Consider the following 27,821-nt stretch of genomic DNA (forward strand, 5'->3'; position numbering starts at 1 on the left):
TCACTGAGTTGCTTAGCGCCTCACCTTTGTTGAGGCTGGCTTTGAACTCGCCATCCTCCTGCCTCAGCCTCCTGAGCCACAGGGATAATTTTTATATTAATAGAACTGATAGGTGGATTAAATATTTTAAAATATGTTTATAGTACCTAATATTTTGCATTGCACATAGGTACTGGACAGATGTTAGTTCCTCTCCCTCCTCTTCCTATCACTATAAAACTGAGTGGGAAAGAAAACAGTTATGATGTAGTACAAGGCTTTTAGAACATTAACAGAGCTCACATACACAAACTGAGACAACTTGCACTTGAGTCTATGGCTATAAACATGGGCACAGTTGCCAAAAGGTGTGGTGGGCCCTGTTTATTTTCTGCCAATGATAGCTACTATGTCTCAGCAGGTGGGATCTGCTCAGTAGACAGCCTCAGCCCTATCCCAGCTAGTCACCATGTCTAAAAGTAAGTTTCTATAGTTCAAAATAACTGCTCTTACAGGAGGAAAAAGAGTGAGATCAGAGGGGTGAGGTAAAGTGAAAAGGAATCATCCTAGCCTAGAAGGGGCTGATTAGGGGTCATCTAAATGGTTATAGCTCTGGTGATGTATGTAACCACATTGGCTCCTAAAGTAATTGTAGAGGTGAGAGGTGATGATGTAGGTTTTTCTTTTTCTTTTTCTTTTTTTTTTTTTTTTAGGCCAAATGAAATCCCAATCCCACCCACCACCATCCCGAGATCACACACTAATTTGTTAAGATGTTGGAAAAGAAAGAAAATTTGGTAAGCTGAATTTCGCATTGTGGAGAGGGAAGAATGAGGTCGAACATTTGAAAATATACATTGTATGTCTTTTTTAAGCATCCGTTATATAATAAACACTGGGCTGGCCACTGGAAATAAAATGCTGAATAAAACAGACATGGTCTTCAATTCTTCACACAACTCAGTCTAAAGGGATGACATATTTTTAAGTGTTTCCTGATGCTAATACAAAGCTCATTTGACTATTAAAATGTTTCCTGCTGTTTCTCCAAATGTCAGACTCATGTCTTCTCACATCTTTCCATATGGTTCCTAGCCTAGTGCACCTCAAATCCATTATCCCCTTCTCAGACATGCTCCTTCCGCAGTGGGGAAGGGGTTCTCAAATCACTTTTATTTGGACTCAAATCAAGGTAAATAGCACACTCTTTGATAATAAAATTCTTGAGATTGTTTTTCCTGCTGGCCAACTTGAATCTCCTAACAAGAAATATTCTCTCAGCAGATGATTTGGGAGAGTTCTGTTTTAATTGCAGTAAGACAAAAATTAAGGCCCAATTTATGCACACTTTTTCAACTTTGAATCACATACAATAATTTCAGAGATCCTTAAGTTAAACTAAATATAACATCAGGATCCAGCTGTGAGGTCAAATTGATGAATTTAAACCAATAGTCCTGATGGCAGGCATAAAATAGGCTATCTGTCCTCCCCATATACCCAAACACCCCAGCCTTCACCAGCAGCTTCTCTAGGACTCTCTGGCCAGAGATTCCCACTTATTCTATACAGTTTCTTTGACCCACATCTCATAATTTTCTCTTCCTGACAGCTTGTGGTCTCTGAAGGGCATTCCTCTGAGGAAAAGAAATTAGCATTGGAGGCTGGTTCATGAGGTCTATCACAGATAGGATTGAGGGAGTAGGAGTACATGAATAATAATGAATTTATTAAACAGTATTAAATGTGTATTAAATATTTACTGTTTATTCTATGTACATAAAAACCTTGAATCCTTACACCAACACTAGAAGAAGGCAGCTACCAATCTGATCACATTTTATAAAAGAGGCACAGACAATTTAAGAAACTTATAAACTTTACACAACTAGGAGGTAGTTATGTGAATTTCAGTTTAGATAGAGTAGCTTCAGACCCTACCCTTAACAACTATACTTCAAAAGGGTGGGTGGGGGCTTTCCTATAAGAATCAGAAAACACAAGACCAGCCACTAAATAATAATAGATCAAAAACCCTATCCTTGGTTACTTGCCTTGAGTGAAGGGTAGCAGCCATTCAAGTTTGTATTGAGGACCCTTGGTTAACCACATTACACACAGAGAGAGTAACATTTGAAAGGCAGAGTTGACAAAAGACTTGAGTGTAGAATATAAACAAATTTCAAAATCAATAATATGAAAACAAACAAACAATTAAAAAATGGGCAAACTATTTCAACTGATTGTTCATCAAAGAAGATACTGATGTCTAATAAACACACATAAAAGGTTCTCAACATCATATAGCATTAGAAAAATGCAAATAAATCCCCATATGAGATGTCAACACACACTCATGTGGTTAAAATTAAATAGACTGACTATACCAAGTGTTGGTGAGGGTGTGGAGTAATAAAAACCCTTAGAAATACTGGTGGTTATGTAAAATAGCATAACTACTTAAAAACAACTTTGATTTCTTAAAAATTTAAGTGTACACTTGCCTTCTAAAGTAGCTATTCCACTACAAGGTGTTTACTCAAGAGAAAATAGGATATAAAGACTTGTAAACAGATATTACTGTCTGATTATTTGCAGTATCCAAAACCTGGCAGCAATTGAAAAAAAAATCCAACAACATTTGAATGGCTAAATAAATTAAGGTATATATATATATATGTATATATACATATATATATATATATATATATATATATATATATATATATATATACACACACACAATGAGATACTACAGAGCAATAAAAATGCATGGACTATTGGTGCATAAAACAACATAGATGAATTTCTCAAAAGAGTTATATGAAATATGACAGAAAAGATTACATAGTTTATTGTTTCAATTGTATAAAACTCTAGAGCATGCAAACTAATCTTTAGTGACAGAAATTAATACAATGGTTGCCTGGAAAAGGGGTGATAGAGAGGGACAAGATGGGGAAATTTAAAAGAAGCTATAGGAAATACAAGCAGAGGAAAGGGCCCAGGTTACCAGAATTCTTAATCTGGTGATGCTACTTTTTTAAAAAATATATTTATTTTTTAATTGTAGTTGGACACAATACGTTTATTTTATTTATTTATATGTGGTGCTGAGGTTTGAACCCAGGGCCTCACACATGCTAGGCAAGCATTCTACCACTGAGCCACAAACCCAGTCCTGTGATGCTACTTATTGAATATTCCCACCAGATGGTAAAGATAGGGTCTTGCTAAGTTGCCCAGGCTGGTTCTCAACTTACAATCCTGCCTCAATCTCCTGAGAAGCTGAGGTTACAGATTTTGTGAAAGCAAAAGGCTATTAGATTCAAGATGGTGGGTTAGAGGAAGAATCCATTTCTAGTTGTTTGGAATTCAAGCAATGGGAGTTTTGCTTCTCAGAGTGGTGCTAGGAATCCACAGAGACTAGAAGTTCACAAGGTAGAAACTCTGCTGCTGAACTAAACCCAACCAAGGGACAGTGTAACTTACACTACACACAAAGTAACTACATTCAGACTTCAGTGATACTGAAAAGAGACAAAAATACAGACAAACTAGAGACAGAAAAAACAAACTAATGACCACACCCCAAGAAGGAATGACTAGGGTCCCACTTATGGACATTAACTACTACAGCAATAAATGGGGAAAATTAACACAAAGGCTGGGGATTGGATATCACACCTACAAGAGGTCTCAATCTAGATGACTGTAGGACACATTGGCAAGAGAAGATTATGCCCTAAAAAGGCCCACACAATAAAAGAGTAATCCATTCTAACAGAACTCAACACAGAAATAGAAGAAACATGAATACACAAGGTAACATGATACCCTCTAAAGTTCATAATTTACCAGTAACTGACTTCAAATATATTAAAGTGGAAGAAACATCAGATATATTATCCAAAAGAATTATTATAAATATGGTAAAGAGAGTACAGAAAATGAGAAATTTAATAAGTAAAGGTACTGAAAAAGAATCAAACAAAAATCTTGGAAAAGAAAGACATAAAAAAATCACATAAAATCACTTGAAAGTATAATAAAGTAGACTATTCTGAAGGCAGAATCTCAGAACCTGGAGGCAAAGTGGCCAATCTTGAATATTTATACAATATTAAAGAAAAGAAAAGAAGTATCTATGACCAAAATATATTAGAACTCTGGGACAACATTGAGACCAGATTTAAGAATTATTGGAATTGAAGAGGGTTGTGAGAGTCAGGCTAAAGAATGGATAGCCTCTTCAAGGAAATAATAACAGAAAATTTTGCAAGCCTTGAGATTGGGATGGACATCTGGATACATGATATATTTAGAACCCCAAATAGACAAGATAAAAAATAGAACCTCTTTACCACACATTATAATTGAAATGCCTAACATGCAGAACAAGGAAAGGATTATAAGAGCTTCAAGAGAAAAATATCACATTACTTTCAGAAGAAAGTCAATCAAAATTACTTCCAATTTCTCAGCATAAATTCTAATACTCAGGAGAGCTTAGAATACTAAGTTCCAAGCCCTGAAATAAAATCACCATTAATCAATATTACTATTACAGCAAAGCCATTCTTTAAAATTAAGAAAGAAACAAAAACTTTCCAAGATAAGCAAAAACTAAAAGAATTAATGGATGCTAAACTGGTACTACCGAAAATACATAAAGAAACAATCCACATAGAGGAAATCAAAACAAACCTCAGAACTCACAAATAGACAAATCTCATTAAAAATAGTTAAGAAAATGAAAAACAGGACCAAATTAAATAATATAAATAAATTAAAAAGGCAGGAATTAATAAACATTTCTCTATACAACATCAACTTTAGAGGGTCTCAACTACAATAAAAAGACATAGGTTGGCAGAATTAAAGAATGAGACTGAACAATATGTTGTTTGCAAGAGACTCATCTTATAGGCAAAGACAATGACAAGTTGAAAATGAAAGGATGGAAATTGATATACCCTGTAAACAGAACCCCCAAACAAGCAGGGTATCAGTTCTCTTATCTAATACAGCAGATATCAATCCAAAATTAATCAGAAGAGATAAAGACGGTCACTTCATACTGGTAAATGGAGTAATCTAACAAAAAGATATAGTAATAGTAATATTTATGCCCCTAAATATTGATGCATCTAATTACATAAAAACAGACACTACTCAAAGACTTAAACCCCAGTACAATAATTTCATCACACTTCTCATGAAAAGATAGATCACCCAGACACAAGTTCAATAAAGCCTTTTTGGTTCTAAAACATATTAAAAATCAAAAGGACTTAACAAACATATATAGCATATTTCATCTAACAACAGTTGAATACACTTTCTTCTCAGCAGCTCAAGGAACCTTCTTCAAAACTGATGATATTTTAGGCCACAAAGTATCTCTTAGCAAATACAAAACAATTGATAGAATTCTTTGCATCTCATCTGATCATAATGGAACGAAATTAGAAACCAACAATAAAACACCCTACAGAAACTATCTAAATACATGGAGATTGAACAAAAATCCTTTTGAATAATGAATAGTAAAAGAAGAATTGGGGGAGAAGCTTCAAAATTCTTAAAATCAAATGAGAATAGTGATTCAACATGCCAGAACCTCTGGAACACGATGAAGGTGGGTCTAAGAGGAAATTTTATAGCTATAAGTACCTATGTATGAAAATCAGGTGACAAATAAACAACCTAAAGATATACCTCAAGGTCCTTGAAAATCAAGAACAAACCAATTTCAAAACAAGTAGAGGGAAGAGCCAAAACCAATGGAATTGAGAATAAAAAAAAACAATTTTACAAAGGAACAATGAAATGAATGAAGTTGGTTCTGAACAGATAAACAAGATTCATAAACCCTTAGCCAAACTAGCCAAAGAAAATGAGAGAAGACCCAGATTAATGAAATTAGAGATAAAAAAGATAAATAACCACAGACATCACAGAAATTCAAAGGATTAATAAACTAGAGGAATCATTTGAAAATTTATACTCCAAATAAATTGGAAAATCTAGAAGAAATTGATACATTTCTAGACATGTATAAGCTACCAACATTGAATTAAGAGGACAGAGAAAAAGTGAATAGACAAATAACTACAAATGAGATAGAATCAATAATAAGAAGCCTTCCCACAAAGAAAAGCTAAGAACTTGAATGGATTTGTAGCTGGATTCTACCAGATCTTTAAAGAAGAACTAATACCAACACTACTCAAATTATTTCATAAAATAGGAAGGGATGGAACTTCAAAATTCATTGTATGAAGCCAGTATCACACTCATATAAAAACTGGATGAGAATAATCCAAGAAAGAAAACTAGAGACCAATATACCTGATAAACTTGGAAGCAAAAATCCTCAATAAAATATCAGCAAATTATATTCAATAGCATATTAAGAAAATTGCACATCAAGACTAAGTTGATTTTATAGCTCGAATGCAGTGTTAACATTCACAAATCAATGAATGTAATTCATCACATAAGTAGAATTTAGGAGAAAAATCACATAGGTATCCGAATACATGAAAACAAAATCTTTGAGAAAATTTACCAAACACTTATAATAAAAACACTGAAGAAACTAGGGATAGGAGAAACTATCTCAACAATATAAGGTGTTACATGACAAACACAAAGGAAACATCATAGCGATTTGTGAAAAACTTACAACATTTCCTTTAAAATCCAGAAAAAGATGAGAATATCTACTCTCACCACTCCTATTCAATATAGTACTAAAATTTCTAGCCAGACCAATTAGGTAAGAAAAGAAAATGAATGGAATAAAAATGGGAAAGGAGAAAGTCAACTTATCACTGTTTGTAGTTGATACAATTCAAAAACTCAACCAGAACATTGTTAGAGCAAAGTAGAAGGCTATAAAATCAACATATAAAAGTTAATAGCTTTCCTGTACACCAATGATGAATTTGCTGAGAAAGAATTCAGGAAAACAGTCCCATTCACAATAGTCTCAAAAATTAAAATATTTAGAAATAAATCTAACCATGAAAGTGAAAGACTTCTACAAATAAAACTAGGGAACAGTAAAGAAAGAGATTAAAGAAGACGGAAAGACTTCCATGCTCATGGATAGGCAGGATTAATATTGTTAAAATGACCAATTATCAAAAGCAAGATACAGGTTTAATGTAATCTCATCAAAATATACCAATAACATTCTTCACAGAAGTAGAAAAAGTGGTTCTAAAATTCACTGAAAGAATAAAAGACAGAATAGCCAAAGCAATTCTAAACCAAAACAGCAATGCTGGATGTATCACAATCCCTGACTTCCAATTACACAACAGGGGTATAATTTAAAAAAACTGCTTGGTACTGGCATAAAAACAGAAACAGACCTATGGTACAGAATAGAAGACACAGAAACAAATCCACACATTCATCTCATTCTTGAAAATGGTATCAAAAACATACATTGAAGAAAAGACAGCCCTTTAAACAAATGAGGCTGGGAAAAGTAGTTACATATATGTAGAAGAATGAGACTAGACTTTTGTCTCTCACCCTGCACAAATATCAACTCAAAATGGATTAAAAAACCCCTAACCATTAGATCAGAAGCTATGCAACTCCTTGAAGAAAACACAAGGTGAACACTCCAATGTATAGATACAGGAAACTACTTTCTCAATAGGACTGACCCTTAAAGCTCAGAAAATAATGTCATGAATTAATAATTGTGATAGTATCGTATTAAAAAGCTCTACACAGCCACAAAAACAAATAAGAATATGAAGAGGCAACCTACAGAATAGGAGATAATCTTTGTTGGCTACTCTTTTGATAGAGAATTAATATTCAGAATATATAAGGAACTCAAAAAATTTGACACACACACACAAAAAAAATTAAAAATAGCAATTGAATTAAACAAGTATTTCTCAAAAGAATAAATACAAAGAGGTAACAAATATATGAAAATAGTCAACATCATTAGCAATTTGGGAAATTCAAATCAAAACTACACTGAGATTTGATCTCACAAGAGTCAGAATGGCAGTCATCAAGAATACAAACAACTACAGTTAAAAGAAAACAACATGGTGTTGACATTGAAATAGGCAAGAAGACCAATGGGAGAGAATAGAAGACTCAAGACTAATCCAGGAAAAACAGTCACCTTGTACTAGACAAAGGTGCCAAAAATATACACTGGAGAAAAGATAGCCTTTTCAACAAATGGTCCTGGGTAAACTGGAAATCTATACATAATAGAATGAAAGTTCACACCTCTTTCTCAAATTGCACCAAAAATCAACTAACTGGATCGAAGACCTAGGAATTAGATCAGAAACCCTTCACCTACTAGAAGAAAATGTTGGCTCAATACTTCAATATATTTGCTCAGGACTGACTTACCTAACAAGACTCCTAAAGTATGAGACAAAAAATCAATAAATTGGATGGTATCAAACTAAAAAGCTTCTTCACAGCAAAGGAAACAATCAACAATGTGAAGAGAGAGCCTACAGAATGGGAGAGAAATCTTTGCCACTTGCACCTCACACAGGGCATTAACATCCAGGGTATACAAAGAATTCAAAAACCAACACCAATAAAACAAATAACCCAATCAATAAAGGGGCAAAGGGACTAAACAGATATCTCTCAAAAGAATACATACAAATAGTAAATGAGTATATGAAAACATTTTCAACCCCTCTAGCAATTAGAGAAATGCAAATTAAAACTACATTGTGATATTGTCTCACTCTAGTCAGAATGACAATTATTGAGAATATAAGTAACAATAAATGTTGATGAGGATGTGGGGAGAATGATACACTCATATCTTGCTTGTGGCACTGCAAATTGGTGCAACCCTTCTGGAAACAATAAGAAGGTAACTCAAAAAACTAGAAATGGAACCAATCTTTTATTTTTTATTTTTTGGTAGCCAGGATTGAACTCGGGGATACTCAACCACTAAGCCGAATATTCAGTCCTATTTTGTATTTTTTAATTTAGAGAAAGGGTCTCACTGAGTTGCTTAGCACCTCACTTTTGCTGAGGCTGGCTTTGAACTCGTGATCCTCCTGCCTCCACCTCCCGAGCCACTGGTATAATAGGCATGTACCGCCACGGAATGAATCTTTGACCCAGTTATCCCACTTCTCAGCATATTTTCAAAATATTTTAAATCAGCATACTACAGAGCCATAGCTACAACAATGTTTATAGCAGCATAATGCATAATAGCTTACCTATGGATCCAACCTAGGTGCCCTTCAACAGATGGATAAAGAAATTGTGGAGTATATACACAATAGAATATTATTCATACATAAAGAAGAATGACTTTGTGACATTTTCCAGTAAAGGATGGATCTGAAGACTATTGTGCTAAGTGAAAGAAGCCAATCCCCCCAAACCAAAGGTTGAATGTTTTCTCTGTTATATGGAAGTTAAACTACAATAAAGTAGGGGTGGCAGGGTTTGGGCAGAGATGTGCAATAGATTAGACAAAGAAGAATAAAGGGAAGGGAGGGGATAGAATAGGAAACACAATAGAATGAATCTAACATAATTTTCCTATGTATATATTGGAAATATATAAGTGAATCCCACCATCATGTATACTGACAAGAATAGGGTCTTAATTAGACAAGGTATATGCCATGCCTGTATAATTATAGCATAATTATAGCATAATGGATTCTAGTGTCATATATAACTAAAAAGAACCAATAAAATTAAATTTCAAAAAAGCATATGAACAATAATAAATGCTGGAGAGGATGTGGAGAAAAAGTAACACTTTTACACTGTTGGTGAGACTGTAAATTGATCTAACCAACTATGGAAATTGGTATTGAGGTTCCTCATAAGACTAAGCATAATACCCAGATTTATCACTCCTCAGTATTTATTCTAATGAATTAAAGTCTAAATACTACAGTGTTACTAATACTACTTTAATACTCTAAATTAAAGTCTAAATACATAAACATCCTATGTTTGTAGCAGCATGATTCACAATAGCCAAACTATGGAACCAGCCTAAATGTCCATTTAAGTGAATAAAGAAAATGTGGTATATATTCACAATGGAGTTTATTCAGTCATAGAGAAGAATAAAATTATGTAATTTGCAGGAAAATACATGAAACTTGACAACATTATGTTAAAACAAATCAAACTCAGGAAGTAAACGTGTGCGGGGGCAGATCTCATAAAAATCAAATGGAGATCAATAGAATGGAGGAAAGGGATAAGGGGTTGGGGAAGAAGGGGAAAGGGGAAATAGTGGGGAATGATGTTGGCTGAATTATATTGTTAAAATGTGTGCATGCCTGACTATATAACATGTAATCCTACCTTTATGTACAACTATAATGCAACAATAAGAATACAGAAAAAGACTCTATCTTTGGTTTTAAAATTAATACTAAATTCATTTATTATTTCTATATTTTTACTTGTGTATTATAATTACACATAATGTGAGATTGTGCTTTTTAAATTTTTTTCTTACTTAAATTTTAATAGGCCCAATTACTTGTTTGGAAGCTGATATCTGGTGACCTTGAAAGGTGATCTTGTGCTTAGAGCCACTAGATCAATCTATTCTTCAGGAGATGCACATATGGATTGTTTCAGGATATTTAGTTAAAATTGATTATCCTTCCAGAATATCAGAGAAATATGTTTCTCTAAGGTATGGAGAAAAGAAACTTCTATTTATGTCTATAAAATATCTTGCTTCGCTCACCTTGAGGTTGAACCCCAGCTTGCAGATACTTATTTAAACTCTACTGAGTACCTATAATTTACTTTTAGGAGTCATTTGGCTCTGATATTGACAAAAAAAAAAAAAAAACTTGCAAAAAATTTCCACATTTTAAAGTTTTGATGAGTGTCCAGTTAACAAATTCTTTCTACAAGGGGATATTTAAGATTCAGTAAATACATTATTTAAGAATGTTACCATTTGGATTTTCAACCATAACTCCTAAATATTTATCTGGGAGATGTATGTATCAAGAGTGAACCTAAGCATTCAGAACAATTTCTATTCATATTATAGTACTATAAAGATTTCACACATTCTTGAATGTACATCAAAGCTTTGCAATATTCTATGGGAAAAAAAGAAAACTGCAAAATAAAATCAAGCAAATTATGAGTTTGTATTATAGATATGTCAGTATAGAAATATATTTTCTCTACTCCCTTTGGGAAGTACTGAACTTCTTAAGAATATAGACAATTTTTCATGCAATTTTATTATACATTTTCTACAGAAAAATATATTTACTTTGAGATGCTATCATAAACACATGCACATATGTGCATTTATTTATATGTGCATCAACACATAGAATTAATGGTCATTAAACATGGTCTGTTTATATTTTTCATTATTCCTCAACCTGTTAGAATTCAGCATTCCTACTTTCAGAATTTTATTAGTAATTAAATGGATTTTATTTATTATATTTCATAGGTATGATTCAATTTCACATTGTATTATATTTCACATTGTGGATTCAGCCCTGGGAAGAATTTAATTGATATCTATAACCAACCCAGAGTTTTTTATGAACTAACAAAATCTTAATCCTCAAGATAAAAGTGTAAACAAGGCCAACATTTATGAGTCACCTAATTGTTCTTTCTCTGCTAAAAATCTTTATTTGAGCTATAGCCATATGTGTATCTCTATATACACATACATGCATTCAGATCCACTTGCACAAGCATATACACATATTGAAATGCAGAAAGCTAATAACTATGTATTTATTTGCAAACAGTAAAGTTTCCAACATAACTATATTATTTAATCAAACAACAATTTTTTAAATTTAATTTCCCCATGAAAGATGCTTAATTATTTCTTTCTAATTTGTGCATTTAAATTCCATAGGAAAAAATTTTAAATATTGCTTTTGGAAAAATATTTAATAATATTCAAAATACTGATGGGGTTTTAAAAACTCTATTTTAGATAATTTACATGATATTAGAGACTTTAAATGCACAGTAGTTATTGCCTTTGGGTTACTTTTATAGCCTACAAACCATTGAATAATACTATGTTTTTACTCCTGTGCTTTATCATCTAGAAAACAATAATTTGTGACTATACCCCACTGTTCACTTTCCAAAATATCATAAAAGAGAGTCAATTGTAAATAGTACATTTCTATAAAGCTTGATTTTATGTAGAAAAAATAGATAAGTACACATTTAGAAGTAGGTTGATTTCAAGTCAACAGTAAATTTCCAGGAACAGATCTCCTAACAAGATATATAGGTGATTTTATTTATTTAGGAATGGACTAGGTGGAACAACCAACCATGGAGACAGAGATAAATACTCTTAGAAGACATTATGAGCACCTCATAACATAATCCCTTCTATTACACAGTATTTCTTCAAGGTAAATTAAAAGTATTCCTTTATATATTTAAGTATTTCTGATATTTTTATTATAAATAAATAATAGCGGTTTCTATATATTTTTCCAGAGTTATCAAACTTTTCAAATACTCCACAATAGTGATGGTTACAGATTAAGTTTTTATTTCAGATGACACAGATCCTTTCCAGTCTTACCTTCCTCTGCATTTAACTACCTTGTTACTTAAGAAAGAAGTACCTAATAAGAATTCAAGAACTCACATCCCATTGCAAAGGAGAGGTAATCCATGTCATAGGCTGATATGGTGCTTGTAGTATTCATTATTATTTCAAATGAATCTTGTATGATCGAATAAGGGTGGTTTGTAAACTGGCAAAAAATCAAAGATAGTTTTTGGGAGAAGGAGGAATGGGAGTGACTGCTAACAAGTATGTGGTTTCCCTTGAGGGTAATAAAAAATTCTGGAATTAAATTTTAGTGATAGGTTTACAGCCTGTGAATATGCTAAAAAATACTAACTTATGGACCTTAAAGTGATGAATTGGATGATATATGAAATATGTCTGAAGTTTTAAAAAATGAAACTAGTTTGTAAAACAAATGTTTTATGAATATGGAACTTTCAGTGTGAAGTTAGTTCTTTATCTAAAATTACTGTCATGTTATATTAAACATATTTGTTTTGAGAGTGCTTATGATTGCTCATTTGAGAATTTTTATAGCAATTGATTTAAAATCTTTATCAGATTTTTTTTGCATCATCTCTTTGTTGGCATCTGTTGATTTTTCTCTTCTGAGGCAAGTTGTGATTTTCATTTTTCTTTATATATCTGAACATTCTGAATATTACATGAAGAGACTCTGGGTCTTGTATAGGAAGTGGGCTTTCAATGCCAGTGGCTTCAAGGTCTGTTCAGAGTTCAGTGTGTTTGCAGTGCTATTCAGATCTGACCTACATGTACATTACATAGTGATCAGTCTTGGGTTCCATTAGAACACCATCAGATTTCAAAGTTTTGGTGCATTAATTAGGATCATAGACACATATGTGCAATTCCAAGATAGCTGGTAAGTTAAAAAGCAACTGTCTAGTGTCACTTTCTGACTGTCTCTATTACAGTCCCAGTTATGTTTCTAGCTTTCTGGGTTTTTTTTTTTTTTTTCGATATCCGGTAAAAACTCTCCCACTTTCATAACTGAACCAGGTCTGGAGTCAATTAGTGGGAAGATCAAGAGAAGGAAAGGCAGTTTGGTTTGGGCACATTCTTTTGGTGGGTGCTGCAGCTCCACACAAGACAGAGATGTTTCTTACTCTCAGAGTTTTGACTTAAAGACTTCCATTGTTGATCACTGTCAATAACACACGTCTGTAACAAGAGACTCCCTATTGCATAAGAGAACACAGAAAAAGGAGAGAAAAGAAAGTCCAGGGATTTCCCTTGTTTTTTTTCTGAGTTTTTAAAATTCCCTTTCATGCTAGTGAATCCAAGATAGATACCCACCCTCTTCTCTCTCTCTCTCTCTCTCTCTCTCTCTCTCTGTGTGTGTGTGTGTGTGTACTGTAATGTTCACAACTTGAGTTCAGGCTGCAATAATTTCAGCAATCTGGGAACAAAAATACAAAGTGGAAAAGTCACCATTGGTTCAATAGGGTCTCAGATTCTGGTGTTTTTCTCTGACCCACTTTGTGCTATGTATTTTTCCAAGTTCTCAAATAAGTGCACTATGAATTATTTACAATTGCATAGTTGAGTTCAATGGGAGTGAAATAGGAGCCTATGTTCACTCCATCTTAGCTGGAACTACAATTCTATAATTCATGTAACACACAAATATTATACACACAATGCATAATACATGCGAGGTACAAGTGTTATTTAGAAAGAATTCCTGGAATTCTTAAAATATTTTATTAAGACATGTGGAAAATATGACAGTAGTTTATGTTCATTTATTCTTAGGTTTCCAAGTTTTGCTTGATTAAAATTTCATTATCAAATTATAGGGTCTCACATGATTTTTTTTTTCATGCTAGGGATCAAGCTCAGGACCTCATGTGTGTTAGGCAAACATTAGCCAATGAGCCACATTGTCAGCCCCTAGATGAAATTTTAAATAAGAAATAAACATAACTATAAAAAATATGCATTAATGTTTTGACTTATGACCTAAGCTTGGCATTGTGGTAATAGATTAAAATTTAAAATTAACATATAAGTTTCCAAAAAACTTTTTAAACTTTCCAAAGAAACAAGAAGTAAAATAATTTTGGATGACAAATCATGGAAAAGAGAAAGGCAATGCTTGTCTGAATTGAAAGACTCTACAACAAGAAGCTCTCCAAGTTATAAAGAAAGTAAAATATACTCTTAGCTGGTTCCAGAAGGACTCTTGGAATGTATATTGTTGTTAATTTAGGTGGGGAAATAATTCTGCAAGAACAATGTGGCATGAGCAAAGTATGAGATGAGAAAATATAAAACTAGATAAGACAATTTATTTGAAGTCAATGGCTTTATGCACGGAAGTAGGTGAATGTAGTTAGAAAAAGAAAATCACTTATGAAGCTTAAAAGTATGAATTCAAGTCTTCAAATTTTCATTGGCCATATTTATCCTGAATACTATGAATTGGCTCAATGAATATCAATAGTATATTTTCAATTGCTTAGCACAATGTTGTTCTGCCTTTGATGGGACAAGAAGGGAAATTGCTCAGGATGCCCAGATGGGTGAGGCATAATGAATGTAAAGTTAATATAGAGAAAATACATGACTATGCACGACTCCAGTACAGAGCCAAGACCATAGGAGGTCAATTTGGCAGCAGAACAGTCTTGCAATAAGTCTCATATAGTAGACCAGTTCCTGAATAAAAGCAGATCAATTCTAGGGCCTGAGAAAGGAATCTCAAACAACCTTCTCTTAAGGAAGCCACTCTGACAAGTTATAGAAATAAATTATGCTCTTTAATATATTCTGCCAGCTACACTCAGAAGAAGAGACACTTTAGTTTTGAAGAAACAGAGTTTGTAGCTAAAGCTTATTCAAGATTCAGAGAGCTAGCCTGGTTTCTGAGGCTCACAAGACCTATGGTTTTCAGTTGTGTATAGCCCGATGTTGTTGCAGACATGTCTGCTTTTGAGAGGCCTGTTCTTCACATGTTCCATCCTCTGGAATAATTAATTCTTATTATCAAAGTCTTATTCTTCAGTCGTAATGCTGAGGTTTGCTCATGTGTCCTTCTTCCCTGCCTGTCTCTTTCATTCTCTCACCTCCTTTTCTACTAACCTTCTTAAAGAAAAGACTGCTCTTATAATGATACCCATCTGACTCATTAGAATGTGAGACCAGAAGTCATAGACCCCCTTTAGCCAACTCTGTATTACCAGTGGACACAACTGTTTGAGAGTCTACTCTATCATGGACAAGTCCTCAATACATACAACAAACTATGTGCCTTGTTCTGTAGTGGTGCTTTGAGAATAAAATAAATGGAACAAAAGAAATTGGATGATTAAAATACTAAGCAAGACAGAAACAACAACAAAAACTCATTGCAATAAAAGGCAGAAGCAAGATTCCCTAAACATTATTTATAGATGACTCTCTCTTTTGTAAAAGCAAGAAGTCAAATGTAATGTTTGCATGTTGCATTCCTCCTTATTGATTATATGACAAAAGAGAGCAAGTTCAACCCCTTCCAAATTTACCACCTCTGCTTGGTGATCATTATAGTGCATTTTATGGAACTATGTCAGTTTGTGACACTAATTCCAAGGCAAATCCTATAGAATTTTGAACAATACTGTGTCTGACAACTTTTAACTGTGTACTTTCAATTTTAGCACAACCATATTTAGAATATTGGCTTAATAATATGGCTTCCCACTGTCCTCAGCATTAGAGCCTCCAAGATCTCCACACTCTGTATTCAGCTCATTCTTCTGTTCACTCTCCATATTCACACAGATATTAACTGATTTCTAAAGGGCTATTAATTCCACATTTCTATAATCAATGAAAATCAACATTGTTTCATAGATATTAACTAATATTGCTATAGACATACATATGCTTTATTCTTCATCTGCCATCTACCACATCTTAGCATGATAGCAGCATTTCTCGTGTATTTTTATTCTGAATATCTCAGAAACTAGAATTCTACTTTCTTGATTTTTTTTGTTTTGTTTTGTTTTACTTTTATTTCCCAGTGGGAAATCCAATCTGGTGTTATAGTCAGTGAGAAAGACAGTGCTAATTAGCAGGTGAATGCAATTAGTAGTCACCTCACATGTTTTCCCATAACTTCTGTTTCTGACATATACTTATAGTATATGTCAGCATTTTTTTATTTTGTACAATATAATTGTAGCAAAAACATTAAAACATGGGGAAAGGGAGGACGATAAACCTGAACAACTCAATGTTAGTGTAGAGAGTTGAGGAACTCAGGCTTTTCTCCAGCTTAGAACATTCATACTCCTCCTCTCTGCCCAGCCAATCAGGGCCCTTCTTAGTTTCCAGTAGAGGTAAGACCTCACTATTTCCATGGAGCCATTTCTACCACTTCTGCTGTATCATCGTGTGCACTCTGAAGTCAAAATTCTCCTCACTGGACACCCAAATGCTCATGAATGGTTCTGGCCTCTGTTGCAGTATTCTCTGTTAAACAATTCTTGCTTTTAATATACTGTATACTTAGACTTCTCCAACTAGACTGGAAACAATTCAAAGAGAAAGATGGTCATTTTTTTTGCATATATCACTTTGCCTAAAGTAATACCTTATATTTTATAAACTCTCAATAAACAATTGCTGACTTAGGGTCTAAGTGTCCCAAGCACTGAACAGAGTGATAGAGAGTGAGACTGAAGAATGGAGAGAAGGAATGATGAATGAAGAGTTGAGGACCCATGGACATCAGAGTCAAAGGAAACCTAACAATGATCTGATTAAGACATCTCATTTTCAAGATGAGGAAATGTGGAAACAAAAAGAAGAAATGACCTTCGTCAAGAGAAGCACTACTTAGGACTGTAATTTTTATTCTGAATTTGCTGACTCATGTGTATGTAATGATTTTCAAATCATTATATGTTCTATCTTTTCAAACAAAAATTTCCCACTCTGTCTCTATGCATTTCATTGTAATTATTGTGAGTCTAAGCATACAACAAGTGCTCAATTCTTAAAAAAAAAATTGCAGTGGAAATATTTGTTTTATCGCTCTCTCATGCCACTCATCTTCTGCAGGGAGACAAAAATGCTTATACCTTTGAGTTCTGTCCTTCTTCCTTCTCCCCACGTGATTATGGTGAGGACTGATCATGAGGATACTCCATCATTCTGAGCCTGTGACTCCACTTGCATCTATTAGATGCCTTTCCAGAGATTTTCCATATTGAAACTGAGAGGAAAGATGACCTTCCTAAAGGCTCAGCTGGGAAAATAGGAGCTCAGAGAGTCAAAGCCTTGGCTGTGGCCTGGGAGAGGAAGTCAGACATTGAAAATAAAATATATATTCAGATAGAGACAAAACAAGGACTAGAGAAATAACAGAACACTTAGTGAGTACCATGCACTTGGCCATAATTCTACAGAGAATCTGTTTTAACCTACACAAGAAATTGTATGAATAAGGCTACTTTGTGTGCTAGCCTATATGGTATCTTTTTAGCCATTAGAAAAAGCTGTGTGTCTAGGTAAACATTTCTCATCTAACCTCTCATTTGCCTGCTGTTGTTATTGTGCTTGCTCTCTTCCTCCCTTTCCCTCTCTTGCTGTGTCTCTCCACAGGTATATGTATACACCTACTCTCACCCCACTTCCATTCTTCCAATGGTTCAAAGCTAGAAGTACCATCAGTCACTTTTCTTCAACCAGGGTAGACCATAGTCTCCCAATTTGCATGCAGATACCTAATTCTGTGCAGAATGCCAGCAGATGCTTTGAAATAAGCAGACAAAAATCAGTAAAAGTGCAATATGGTACTGATAACCTGCATAAGCTGATGTGGCTTCTTTACCCTTAGTTCCCCCCATATCACCCCCCACAATTTCTATTTGTATGCAGGATAGAAACAGGGCCAGAAGACTGCAAAGAAAGCCCCTTCACAAACTATAAGAAATGATGCCACCAAAGAGTTTCAGGTATCAGTTTGTATAGGGATGGGAATTTCTAGCTCTGCTGAAATGAGTCTAAATCCAATATCAACATAAGGAGCTAAGTCTGTTGGGTGCCTTACATATTACCTGGATAAATTAGATGTGCTTGGGGGAGGTATTCATTCTTTCAAGTTGGTAGGACAAATTTCATGCTTAGGAACAATTATTTACCAAATGCTAGAGGCCCCAAAGAGATAACACAGTTTCTAAAGCAACTGCATCTAACTGACGGTATAGCTTGTGAAAAATCATTGATCAAGGTCCTTTTGGTACCCCCATTATGGGCTATATTCACATTGTGAAAAGAGGAGAGAATGAGACTGGCTCCTACCCTTCAGCAGTTTGTAATCAAAGCATAAAGCAGCGTCTACTTTTCAGAAGGACCAGAGCACAAGGCACATTTTCAGCAGAGAATTAGGCCCAGGGGTAAAATATAGATATCTAGTTGCCAAACTGAGGAAGGAAGCAGAAACCTGATTTCAGAAATAAGAAAAAAATAACCTGAGGTTTTATACTAGTGGGATAGAGGCAGAGAAGAAAAATGTGATATATATGGGCAAGATCTGGTCCATAGCCCAGGGCATGACTGACGACAGGAAGCACGTTACAAGAACACAGATATGAGGAGCAGGCTACCACGCCAGTTGCTCTAAATGAATAAGGATCCAACCTCAAGGAATTCCTCATTCCCTGGGAATCCAGACCTATAACCATTAAATGTATTATGTAATTGGAATGTATTATGTCAGTATTTCTTGAACTTCTCAGCACATATAAGTCTCTGCAAATGATTTAAAATCTAGATTCTGATTTAAATAGATTAGTGATGGTTCCAAGAGTCTGCATTTCTAATCGTGCCAACTGACATCAGTTGTTGCTGGTCTGTGAACCATGGGCTGAGTAGCAATCAGGAAAACTGCGGAAATAGGAGTGCTGTGAGAATGTACAGTAAACAATGGGGCAGATCCTCAGAAGGTGGGGATGTGAGGTGGACTGATGAATGCTAACCAAGAAGACTTGGATTTTGCAAAGAGGCTCAACAAATTGGTAAACAGAAACTAGGTTTCATTCATTCAAAAAATAATTTATGGAGGCACAATGAATCTCATTACAAAATACTTGTTATTAGAAAAGTGTTCAGACCAATATGATCACAAGTACAAACAATAGCAGTGTTAGTATTATCATTTGGATCTTAAATGTCCTACAAAGGCCAGTGTGCTAAAGGCTTGGTCACCAGCCTATGGCACTATTAAAAGGTGGTGAAAACTTTAGAAAGTGAGACATGACAGAGGAAATTAAGTAATTAGTGGCACATCCCTGAAGGGGATATTGACACTTTGGCCCTTTCCTCTCCCTCCATTTGCTTCCTAGCTGCCAAGAAGTGAGAGCCTCTTCTACTACATGCTACCACCATAATGTCTGTGCCTCACCACAGGCCTGAACACAATAGAGCTAACCAGTCATGGACCAAAACCTATAAATATGAGCCAAAGTAAATCTTTCCTCCTTTTAAGTTTTTTTCCTCCTGTATTTTTATCATAGAAAAAGAAAACTGACTATCACAAACAACAACAAAATGGAGTGACTATGGGTACATCTATTTCAGAATATCAAATTTTAAAATGCAAGTAATGCTGCAATCTTGAAAATATAAATGGCAAGTTGTCTTTCAAAATGCGAATTTTTGTAATGTTAATATCAAATTTTCATGTATTTTCAAATTTTCATGTTGCCCACTCTTTTTTTGAGTGGGCAAGCCAACAGGGTTGGATGTTCATTCTACTGGGCTTGTATTTTGCTTGCCTGTTAGAGAAGGCAAATTAAGGCCAAAGACCTTGTTTCCATTGACTCAAGCACTAAATGACCTGTTTCAAGATGAGAGTAAACAGCAGTCATGTAGACAGCCTTTAACTGTGCAGCAGGTGTTGACACCTGTAGCCACTTAATTCCAGCCAAGATAATCACTTCTCTCTGAAGGCAGCTGGCTCATATCAAGCATTGTCCCCTATTACTGAAACTATTTGGCGATATTAAGCCATTGGTTTCCCTCAGGTAATGCAGCAAGAGAAGGGGATATTTGGATGCCAGGAGGCCACTTTGGTCAACAGTGCATGTGGATTAAACCACACCCCTAGGACTCTGGCAGCCAAGCATAGAACACAGCACCTGGACATCAGGGTCCTGAGCCAGACAACATCAGCCTGTGAAGGAGGCCACCTGCCAAGGGTTATAGCTAGAACTGGATGGAAGAAAAGTACTGTGTAGGAGGGAAAGCCCATAAAGCACTCTTAGATAGGAAGTCAGTGGCATCATTAGTATTCTCTACTAAATTTAGCTGCCATCCACTTGATCCTTCAGTTGATTAATTTATTTTTCTTTAGGCTTTAGTATGTGTAGTTGGATGTGCATGCATGAGTGCTCCTGATGCAAGGGGGGAAATCCCCCTCCATCCCAACACAAGCAAACTTTTAAGTTCTTCCAGGTTGTAATCACTACAAATAGGTTCCCATTACACTGGAGATTAGCAGATGCTCATTACCATTTATCAAATTAGGCACGAGGAAAGCAAACTGCTAGGGCATTAGCTCTCCCTAATGATACCACTGTGCCCTTATGCTTCAGAAACACTGCCCTAACTCTTTCATATTGTGATCAATATATTTCAATCTCTACTCCCAAGGCCCCAAACAAAAACTCTAAATACAAGGCCAATGCAAGTTTGAAATGAGATAACAACAGAGTAATATGGCATTCATAGACTTCAAATGGTGCAATTAATTGCTGAAGGTATAGTAGTTCTGCTAGCCTTTAGGAAAGAGGGTCTCTAAGTAACTGGACAGATGGATATTCATTCTAATTTTTAAAATCTGCAAAGAATTTGCATTTCAATTGGTATTCCTATTATATTTTTTTTCACATCAGCGTGCACTTATTTAGCCATTTATAATGCAGCAGATATTCCCCACATCCAGATTTATATATCCAATTTAGGACTACCAAAATATAAGATTATGACACTGTCAAAAATGTGTGAAATTGTAAAATGTATTAAATATATCATTTTCCCTATACTATGTATAATTTTAGGAGCAGAAAATAGTTATAGGCAGTTCGTATACAAATAGCTAAACTTTCTATATTCTTTCTTAAGCATTTTCTCAGTTTGTTCTACCAAAGCATTCATCCAAAAAATGTCAAAACATTATTAAAAGCTCTCTTTACAAAAACAACCCTTCCAGGGTTTTTGCTTCCTTTTTTTCTTTTTCCTAGTGTGGTCATGAAATAGAAGGTCCATTTGTAGATGGCCTTGGTGGACAGGAAAGGTGAGAAAATGAAATTTACTATAGTCTTTGAATACTCAGTCTGCTAGATATAGGTGGGCTAAGTTCTTTTTCTCTCAGAGAAGAGTAAACATGGTATAATGTCTCTGAAAAATGCAAGATCTTTTAAAATAACAATCTATGAATAAGAAATTGGGGCAGTGTTGTAGCTCGGAGCTCTATAATGAATTTTTAAGAATATGCAGGCAGTCTAATATGGTTGATTATTTTCCCCAAAGACATAAAAATAAGTAAACAGCAGACATGGTAAAGTAACCTATGTCTGCTGTCAGGAGAATATGAGAAGAAATTACTATCACCTGTGAAAGCCACACACTGTCTCCACCTATTGTCTAAGAATCAATATTTCTAAGGTCCAAACCATGCTCCAGAGTTATAAAAGACTTAGAGATAACTTTCAAATGCCAGTGGAATATTGCTCATTAATCTGTCCCTACCATACCCAGACACACTTAGTGACATTTGTTCATCAATATCTGACTGGATAGCTAAAATCCTAGAGACAAAAATGTGTAGTAAAACATATCTAGTTCATTCCTTAATTTTACAACTGGGGAATTAAGTTACAGAGCTATTTATAAACATGCCTATGTACAAATTGCTTGAACTCAGATTCCTAAATCCCACATTAAGGCTGGATCAAGTACATCAAGAAATTATGGAATTAAATCATAAAATTTGATTTCCAGAACATTTATATAGGGAAGGAGAGAAATTAAAAGATTATTTAGCAAGTCAACATCAATGTTAAATATTAAGAAAGAAGTGTAATTTACCTAAAGAACAGTTGGCCATGGAATCAAAATCTTATGTTCAAACCTCAGCTCTACCACTAAGTACACTACGTAAATCCTTTTTTTCCATCCTAAAAGTTACAAAGTTAGACTACACTTTTAGAATAATCTTTTACTGTTTTATGTAACAAGTCATTCTTGAACTTAATTTCTAATGCATGCTTTCACTGTGTTTACTTGCAAAAAAGCATGCTAGCATTCATGATTCTTTTCTAGATCCTTCATTGACTTTTCTTCTCTTATTGGTCTCTTAAATATTGGTCTTTCTTCAAGGTCAGCCCTTGGCCTTTTATTTTCTCATATCATATTTCTGTTTGAGACTGTCATTAACAATTATACCTTTAACCAAAAGCCATACATATCTGATTTCCTAATTCTATTGTGATTAATAAGATTGTTGTCAATTCTCTTTACTAGTGCATATTAATTTTACAGAATGATGAGTTACATTGCAGCAGAATCATATCTGCATGTAACATGCTTTGATAATATCTACCCCATGATGCCCTCTCTCATTCTGTTGATCAAATTCCTCTGCCTGTTCATGTCATCTTGTTTTTGTTTTGTTTTTTTTTTTACTAGATCAACATTTGAGAAGAAACTTGTCATGCTCATCTTTTTGAGTCTGGCTTTCCTTCACTTAATATGATAATCTTCAGTTCTGACCATTTTCCTGCAAATGACATGATTTTATTCTTCCTTATGACTGAAGAATACTCCATTGTGTGTGTGTGTGTATGTGTGTGTGTGTGTGTGTGTGCGTATATATATATATATATATATATATATATATATATATATATATCACATTTTATTTATCCATTCATCCATTGATGAAACCTAGACTGATTCCATAACTTGGGTCTTGTGAATTATGCCCAAAAAACATAGGTGTACAAATGTTTTCACAATATGCCAGCTTCAACTTCTTCAAATATATATATCCAAGAATGGGGTCGATTCTGTCATTAAAATGTCTGTAGGATATTCTCCTTTTCTCTATTCTCTTTCCTTCAGCCTTGGCCCAAACTCTCCATCTCCTTTATGGATTTCAAAAATTTCCCCAATCTTGTCTCTGTCTTCAGCTGTGCCCTCTTCCAATCCATCTTCTCTATGGCTATCAAGGTCTTTCTTGAAATGTAACTTGACTATGTCTCATTTCACACAGCCTAATTTAACACCTTAAATTTATTTCTCTATTGACCTTCCATTAACAGGAAGATATCTAATATTTCTTCCAATTTGATTTTTTACATTTCCTCCATGTTTTATGTCCATTCCAACTTCTCAGAGGATTTGTCTTAAACATACTAACATTTCCCTGAATAACTACTTATAATTCAGTGAAATTAGATGCCTCTTCAGAAGACTGATCTCCAAAAGGGCATGGGTTATATCTTAGTTATTTTTACATGTTCAGAGCCTAGCCTAGCATCTGGCACAGAGTAAGAACTCAGTACGTGTTTGCTGAATGAATGCATTTGGTAATTAATTGGTAAGGCAAGATACAATGAAAGTAGGTGACATCATGTTGACAATTTTAAAGTGTTAAACACTAAGAATGTATTATGCAAATTATCTCTTAAAATGTTTGATATTGTTCCCATGCAAGCTGTGGTATCAAATAGAAATAGAACTATAAATATAGATCTGTGATTCACCTATCTATGTACTCTCCTGTCCTAAAATAAAGCAGAAAAATATATAAGCCTCTTCAGGAAGACATCAATACAGCTGTGCTGAATTCTTAGTGCTAGACCAGCATTTACAGCTCTTTGTATTAGCTGTCCCAGAATATAAATCCTGCCCTAGCTCTTAATTATTCAGCTACCAAGGGATGCGTTTACTACTTCTGTATTATAGCATGTTAATCCAAGGCCATTTTAACATTTCTTACATTTATTTTGTGTGTGTTCTATTGCTTAAGGAATTTGAACATTTAAAATCTGTAGAATGCTATATATTTTCAAACAGTTTTCTCTGACTTTAAGGACGTTTATCTTTCTTGGGATGTTATCTAATATCCCCAGTTAGCCGCTTATACAATTCAGTGGACATGTGGGTTGCATATTTGAGGTAACTAATCTTATGCCATCTGGTTTGGATATGGAGGATTTCTTAGTAGTGAGTTACTCTTGAGAGCTACTAAGGCTTTAACTGGCTATGCATCTCACAAACTTGATGCTTATTCCCAAGATGTGATGATGTAAGTGTAATCATTTAGGAACAAAAGATTTCAATTAGGGAAATTTTGCATTTATGTTCTTATGCTCTTGTTATTTCACAGATACATATTATTTTCCCAACTAGACAGCAATTTTAATCTTCTGAGTCCCCGCTCCCATCAAATCTCTCCCACTCTTTCAACACCTGCTTAGATACAGCTACAGTTAGAAATTACCCAAAGAATTTTTCGGGATATCCTCATGGACACTGAAGTATCATCTCTGGCAAGTATCCAAGTAGATGGATTCATGGCTGATTAAATTTTCATAAGAGCTGACCATTAATGGAGTAATAGTCTACACAAGATTCCTACATTTTCACAAATCTCCCCTGGGATTTTATCTCATATCTTTTTTTATAAAATCCCTGAAAGTATTCATTCAACAAGTATGCATGAATATCTCCCATTTGAGTGTATCCTAACATTTTAGGCTTTAAAAATAAGATATTGGACAAACAATGGCGTTTTCACTTTTCTCTTAATTCAGTTTATAGTTTTAAAAACTGTTCTTAAAACTGATAGAGCCTTAGATAACTAAGGGTAATGACGGCTTATCTAATACATTTTTCTTATGAGGTTTGCACTACATTCTTTGATTTCTCTGCTAACCAGCTTTTCTTATTGTGATGGACGGGGGGTGGGGGGGAATTAATGTTCTTCCTTGCTAACTTCCAGTCACCAAGACTGAGAGAGCAAAAACTTGTAAAAGAGAAAATAGGAAATTACCAAATATTTGATGAACAACTATACATATGGCCCATTCATTTGCATATCAAATGCTTGTTGAGCACAATCCAGGCTGAGTTGGTTAAGCAAACAAATGTAAAGTGAAGAAGTCCTGCCCTCAAAACATTTCCAACATTATTTGAGTCTAATTTTCCAATACACCAGTGGTAGACCAGTAGCTTAAATGGTGATTAATCACTGCTACACCCAAGTCCTCCAAAGGGAAATGCAGCCCCATTGCCCATTGTGTTCAGCTTTGACAGCCCTCAGTGTAAACAGAAGGAAAACATTTGTAACAAGTAAAATCTCCTCACCTGCACTCTCTGGCCTTTGGGCAGAAATGTCAGCAGACTGCTCAGGCTGCCTCACTTAATGATTAGATGGTTAATTACCTGGAATTGGGAGACTGCATTTGGGAAGTTCAGGAGCAGGAAGAACTTTGCCTGTCATAAAGATCTGCTACCCCTTTCTTGGAGACTATTGATTCTGCTTTTTTTTTTTTTTTTTTTTTAATCATCAGAGGGTCAAGTATGCTGAGCTGACAGAGCAGGTCCCATTTAGGAAACCCTCTCTCAGCACATTGGGTTGATCTTGCTTGAGGTTTTTTATATTCCTCATCCCTGAGGATCAGTGAGAGGAAGTTTGGGGTTTTAATAACAGATGTAAAAGCTCAGTAAAATGAAAAGCAGCATCCAGGTCCCTCACCTTCCCTAGAACAAGACAATATTGCTTTTTTGGATTATATAACACTGCTCTCCTGATGACATTCCCCTGTTGAAGGGATGACAATGACCTTCCATCACTTATGAGATCATGTTCAAACTCATCCACTTCACTTCTGTCGCTTTAGTTGAACCTGTACCCACACTTTCTGTACTGATGATCCTTTGCCACACTGGCTCACACAGTCTAGTTTGTAAAAACTGACCCACCTTTAGTAAGGCTCCCTTCACTGAATACAGTTAGAACTCCTGTCGTCATCCACACACATTTCATAGGCTAAAGACAGTGCAGACTGTCTTCCCCACTTTCCTTACTGCTTTGTTTGCGAAGATGACTTCAGGGTGAGAAAGAGAACAAATGACAAGTGCCAGAGCACTCAGGGCTAGAACGAGCTCCAGTGCCTTTTATCAATGTGATCTTCTCATGTTCCGGAGTTTCTTCATCAGGAAAAGGAAGCCATGTCCCTTTCTATTGCAATGAGTGTACATCTCCAACTTCCAAACTAGGTCATAGTTTCCTGAAAACTCAGGGCAGGTTTTCCTTTCCTTTGTATTCTTTAGAGTCTACAATTAGTATTTAACAAAGAATTGTGGATTTGTCTAATCACATTCTATTTGCAATGGAATATACACCTTTTGGTGTGTCCAGCATCTCTTTGGAGAATTAACCCAATAGAATTTTGTTTGGTTCCTGTTGTTTGGATAGGGTTGGTCCCCATCCCCATTTTCTGTATGGGTGTATGACCCACATTGATTCGTTTGGAGGTGTTTACTCTTTCTCTACTACTCTTTCTCTCTCTCCCTCCCTCTCCTTTCTTCCTACGTTTATGAGATATAAGAACCTAGTAAACTTAGATACACAAAGAACCTACTAGAGCTCAATGACTTTTTTTGGTTTTACTTTTACCTAAGTGATCAAACTACTTTTGTATTGTTATATGTTGACAGAGGAATCCCACCCTGATGTATTTATACAAAGATAATTAGTTGAAAATTGTAAACATGCATGGTGTTCATCTCAGCAGGATGTGAGAATTGGGGCTAAATTTCCAACATAGGGGATTGGGTAATTAAATTAGTATCTCAACTCCATTGACCATTATGTTGACATTGGATTTATAATTATAAATTTTTAGCAATATGGAGAATATATAAAACAATCTTATATTAAGGAAGTAGAATAAAATGTGCAGATATTGTTATTGTAACCAAGTATTACATGTCTTTGTATAGGGGAGAATTAAAAGAATGCAAAAAGAAACAAGGAAAGTAAAGGAAGCAAGCTATGCCGTGTAAATTGTTTGAGAACAGGGGTATTTACTGTTTCGTTGAGCTTTCTAATACTAGAACCCAGAATAACACCTGGAACATAATATAGATAATTAGTATTACTGAATGAATGAATGAATGATTATAGGTTATAAGTGGTGGAATTGTAGGTGAT

The sequence above is a fragment of the Callospermophilus lateralis genome, chromosome 14 (assembly GCF_048772815.1).
Source record: "Callospermophilus lateralis isolate mCalLat2 chromosome 14, mCalLat2.hap1, whole genome shotgun sequence".
Taxonomy (NCBI): Eukaryota; Metazoa; Chordata; class Mammalia; order Rodentia; family Sciuridae; genus Callospermophilus; species Callospermophilus lateralis.